The sequence below is a fragment of the Belonocnema kinseyi genome, chromosome 7 (genome assembly GCF_010883055.1).
Source record: "Belonocnema kinseyi isolate 2016_QV_RU_SX_M_011 chromosome 7, B_treatae_v1, whole genome shotgun sequence".
Lineage (NCBI taxonomy): Eukaryota > Metazoa > Arthropoda > Insecta > Hymenoptera > Cynipidae > Belonocnema > Belonocnema kinseyi.
This window is the reverse complement of record NC_046663.1, coordinates 115,051,594-115,057,593: the sequence shown is the minus strand read 5'-3', so window position 1 is coordinate 115,057,593 and position 6,000 is coordinate 115,051,594.

Sequence of the window (6,000 nt, the reverse complement as noted above, 5' to 3'; positions counted from 1 at the left end):
ACGATGAGGGCAGCACCTCGATAGGGCAGGAAATGTGATGTCCTATATATATAATTCCCCACTCCGACGCCCCGTACCGCATCTACGTTTATAATATCTTTGGTGGGACGTTGGTCGTGGGGGCTAAAGCGTAAGTTTTGGACCCACTCCGTCGGCTTGCGGGTTCGATTCCCGCCTCGCACTCTGGAAGAGCCTCGGCGGCCCATGCGTTGAACAGTAGTCTAGCAAGGGAGCGTTCATCTCCGGAGAGTCGTGGGACTGGTACCTCTAGAGAAAAAGGTTTTCTCCAAGTACTTAAAGCTGTTGTTCTTGTTGGTTCAGAACCCACCTTAAACTGTAGGTCCCCGTCCCACCTTCAAGTAAGTGTTTGGGGTGTGTGTAAGGGAATAGAAAAGAAGGTGCAAGAAAAACGCCAACCCTCAGGGGACACATTAGAAGCTTCCATTCCATTCCAACTTATATGTTGAACCTATGAATACGCAATTTTTCCTTGGTCTAAAAATCCCCCAACGGGAACAGAAAAAGTGCAAATCCTATTCCTCTCAATCGACTTAGTAAAATTTTACGAAAGCATTTATATAACCTATTTTTCATTATTAAATTTTTTATAACTTATAAATTCGAAAAATATTCAAATTTATATTTATTTATATTTAAGTAACTTATTTAAACGTCTTAAAAAATGCAACAAAGAAATCTATGCAAATATGTGAATTTAAATAATTTTAACTCTAGAGAGGTAGAATTGAGTTAGTGAGAATTAAAATTTCAGAATTTGCATTCCGCATGAAGGAATTAATACAACTTATTACACATATTTCGTGAACTTATTAGAAGGGATTAAATAAAATCAAAGTATAACCACTTCTGTGGAATAAAAAAATATCTCTGTGCGGTGCGTTATCGATACAATTAGAAGGAATTAAACATATTGAAAATCGCGCATTCAAAATAATAAAATAATCTTCACTTTTGCGCTGAAATCTGAAAATATTCATTTTCTCTATTCTACGCTTATTACCGGGATGTGCAGGGTAGAGGCAAAAACAATCATTTATTTTAAATAAACAACATCAAAATGCAACACTGAAAACCAGAAAGCCATTTTATTCCAGTTTCGTAAGGGTAAACCAAGACGTGACAATGCTTTTGACATTCTCAGTCGGAGCATGAAAATGGAGAAGTTGACAGCCGTTCTGTGTTCCGTGGTCGTTTCCAAAACTTCTGTGAACGATAATTCAAAATGTAAAGTCATTTCTCGAAACTCTGAAATTAAAATAAATGATGTTAATACATGTGAAAAGAGGATATTAAAGTAAAATAATAAAACAAAAACAAACATTTTGTTCTATTGCTTATGGAGGAAAAATATGAAATAGAATAATAAATACTTATCATTTGATGGAATTGGGATCCAATTTGGAGACCACAAATTTGCAAGACACCGCAAATAAAAACTATTTCATTAAGAAACATCTTTTTAAAATGAGGGGGAATGTGTGACGGAGCAGTATTTTCTATTCCGGAAATTGAAATAGGTTGTGGGAAGAAACTAGGAATGGCCATGGTGGAAGTATGGGGGATTCTTTATCCTAGGAATATTTGAAACACGCGGGAAATTCAAAATATGGGTTAAGTAAAATCTTATTTGAATTGTATTTTTTGTAATTTTCTAGAAATTTAAAATTAAACGTCACTCATTAGGAAGGTCAAGATGAAACCGAGGCGATATACTAAGCACTTGAAAAGGTTGATTCATTCGGAATTTTAGGATGGAAACAAAGTAATAAATTAGGAATTATAAAGTGTTATAAGCATAATGTGTAAATAAAAAATATCCTTTAGTACTCACTTATCATTTTCTTGCATATTTTTCATCATTCAAAAATTTGTTCATTTAAAGTTTATTAAAATATTAAAATGCATTGACAATATTGTTTTCCAATAGAATTATATTAATTAATACAAAAATTTATATATTTAGCAAAAACAACCATAATTACCGATAGAAAGAAATATCGGCTGAGTGAAGACAATGTGTTTTGTCAAGTGTCATTGAGTGATACACTAAGGCCTGAGATCACAAGCATTTTCAAGGAAGCTGGTCACTTTGTCGAATTCCACAGTAATGGTTTATATTCTGAATGGGATTTTTTGCTGTGTGCCTTTTCAGATGAACATAAAGCTGTACTGTTGAATCTTGAATTTAATGAGTTTTTGTCAGCAGTTATAAATGGCACTTTTGAGGAAAAATTAGCATTTCCTAATCTGCGGACATTAGTAATAAGTGTTCTCAGCCTTCCACATTCCAATGCAGGTGCAGAACGTGCTTTCTCAATCATAACCGATGTAAGAACAAAGAAAAGAAATGCCTCAGGTTACGAATTCTTAAATGCATTGTGCAGAATCAGAATTAAACTTCAAGCATTAGAAATTACTTGCACATCTTTCAAGGCTGAACTTGAGCATTTAGAAAAAATGAAAGGTGAAAACTTGTATGCAAATTTTAAAGCAAATCGGGACAAAGCAGCCCAAAAAGAAGTAGAGATAGAGAAACAGCAAGACAAAGTAGAACAGGAAAAAATTATCGATAGCATAGGCATAGGAAACAAGGGACTAGGCATGCCATTGCGGGGGTCGCCACCTTTTGATGTCCCACGACAAACATGGCAACGCCCACATGTTTATATTTTCATGCACAGTTTGTCGGCAAAAATGCTCGTGCGCATAATCAAATGGCACATCGTAAGATGGCGGCTCTCCCCACTCATGGAATTCTCCCCCCTCTCGTGGATTCAACCCCGCTCGCCAAGTTAGGATGATATGCCTAGTCCCGTGTTTCCTATGTCCATGATCGATAGCGATGAAAATGTTACCGAAGGTTAATTCTTTTCTTTGGTGCTACATATATGTAGATGATGATATGTTTTATATAATATACATTCTATATGAACAATATTAATGTTATTTATGTTTTTCAGAAGTTCAACAACAAAGATTTCTTTATTATAATTTGAGTTATTTTTTATTTTTAAGTAGCAATTAAAGTAAAAAAATTTTAATTAATTAATTTGTGGTATTAGAAATTATATATTCTATGTTTAGATATAGTATATTTATATTTATTTATTTATGGAAAGTATAATATATTAATATTGATTTACTTGTTGTTTAGATTGAAGATTTTAAGAAATTTCGTTTTAACTTTCAATATTTATTATTCGTTGAAGTAAATTAAATTCTTAGAAAATTAAGATCAATTAGGGTCGAGTACACGGAGAGCAGGCTCGTGAGGCAATAGATAATGTATAGTGAGATTTTTCATTTTTATTAGTATTTTCAGAGATAATAAATGTTTAAATTCTAAATTCCGATGGCCTCAGACAGCTCTCCAATAACACTTTTAAAATCGAAAATGATGATTTGTGTGATGATAACGTATAACGTTATATTGCTCTGAAATATGAGTATTCACACTATGCTGAGCTGATTATTTTTACAATACTATTTTTCTTATCTTAGAGAAAATTAGTATACATATAATATATAATATTAATATGTTATGAGTATATTAAATATATTACTTAGAAAGTAGGTAAGTTACATGTTTTCAAATACTTCATTTAAAATTGTAAATTCCTTATCTGTAAATAAATTTTAATTCAAAAATAATTGTTTGATTTGAAATTTCACTTCAACCAAATATAGATGAAAATATTATGCACAATATTTAGAATATAACTAGAAAAAAATTTTAACATTTCTCTACAATAAAATTAATTTTAATATTTTAATAAACTTTAAATAACAAAATTCTCGAATAATCAGAAATATGCAAGAAAAATACATTTTTTATTTACACAGTATGCACTCAATAAATTTTCTTTCTATAAAGATTCATTAATATCGGTCTAATAAAAATTTATATAAGTTAAAATAACATTATTCATAATAAACAATAAAAATGTTATTTTTTTTAAATTTTAAATTGCGCGCGAACATAAACGAATCAGAGACTGAGCGGGGCGCATGCGTAGAAGAGTTCGGGTCCCTCGTTACGAGCACTGCAGTAGCGCCATTCCACTTTTCTAGAGGGCTGTGGAAAATATTTGTCATGAGAGTTGACGGTGGCCGTGTGGCGGCGCCAGCTATGCAATTGGCCTTGAATTTAAATATTGCACAGCGAAAGTGTTAAAAAAAATGTTTTTCAAATGAAAATAATTTTCTAATACTTCTGGGTGAAAGATAATCATTTTTAAGATTTTTTATCACCTTCTGAATAAAAAATAATCAGCGAACATCGTAAAATTTACTGCTTTTAGACGTAAATCCCAATGTATTTCTACTAACCAAAACAAATTATTATTTATGCGCAATCAAATTAAACATATAATTATTTGTCTAATTTTTAAATATCCGAAAAGAAAATAGTCTAAATTTTATAACATTTTTTATTATATTATATAACTTATATAACATAATAATTATTTACTTTATTAATTTAAATTCATTTTCGATATTTAAATATTTTAATAAACAAATTATGTGTTTTAATGAACATAATATGCATCCTTATTTATTAATATCCTATGTTATTTCAAGTTCAAAAAATGAAACTTGTTAAAATTATTTATAAAATGGAGGAAAATATGCTAATGTTAATTATAACTAATTATGGAAAAGAACTCGAGGTGAACTTTTGATACAAATATTTCGGGTTTTCTTTATTTGACAATAACAATTTAGAGTTTAATGTTTTCTTTTTTCCCTGTAGGTAAAAGTTGCAATTCTGATTTAATTCTAATGCTGTATCGCTTATTTTATTCCTTAAAAGATTTTCTGCAAATCTCATTGGTAGTTCTTATTTTTTTTAAATTATTTATAAAAACCTATTGTTTACAAAAATAACGATTATATAATCCCTAAATAAAGTTTTTTATCTAAGAACGTATCGATGAGATTTTCGGAGAACCTCTTAAGGAATAAAATGAGCCCTACAGCATTAGAATTAAATAATAGTTGCAACTTTTACCTAAAGTGAGAGAGAAAAACATTAAACTGTAAAAACTACTGTTAAATAAACAAGGAAAATTGTAAAATATTTATTTAAAAGCAATTATACTTAAAATTCTCTTTCGATCTTAAATCTTAGGCTAAATTTCATGAAAATAGATATGATAGAAAAAATTTTTTTGAAATGAGTTCATTAACATTAATTAAATTTTGCTGACTATGTAATTTTAGTTCATTTTTTAAAACTTGACATTTTTTTAAATTACTTTTTTTTAATTCTGCAAAATAAAAAAAAATTAACTGAAATCTTCCAAAAAATAACTTTAAATTTTCCTAATAATTCAGAGAATATTGTTTGATTTTTGAAAAACCTTTCCAAATTCATAAAAACATTCTTTTATATAAAATGGTAAAAAATCTACATTTTTTCCAAATTTTTATAATTATTTTAACATATCTGAACGTTCTAAATGTCTTTAAAAATGTTTCCAATTTTTCTTAAAATATTTTAAAGGCAAACAAATTTGCCTTCAAGGCTCCCAGATTATTTTTCAAAATTTTTTTGGAAATACTTTATAATCTTTTAGAAAAATCATTTAACATTTTTCTAGGAATCTAATGAAAACATTTTTATTCGCTTGAAACCTTCCGTAATGTTAATCCAGCTTCCTGTTTCAAAATCTTCAACAATCTACACTGAAAAAATGAAATTTTTCACAAGCTTAAAAATAACTCGGAATTGTTTGAATAGTTGAAAATATTTATTAAGCATAATAGATTTTTTCTGTAATTTTGATGCAATTTTCCCAAAGTCTTGTTGCACGTTTAGTAGCAAAATTAAAAAATATATATATAAAATTTAAAAAAGGTACTATAAAATTATAAAAAATTCATAAATTTTCATCCACGATAAACTTGATTCTATTTATTACATTAAAGTCATCCAAAATTGTAAAATAATTTATATCTTCATTAAATTATTCTTTA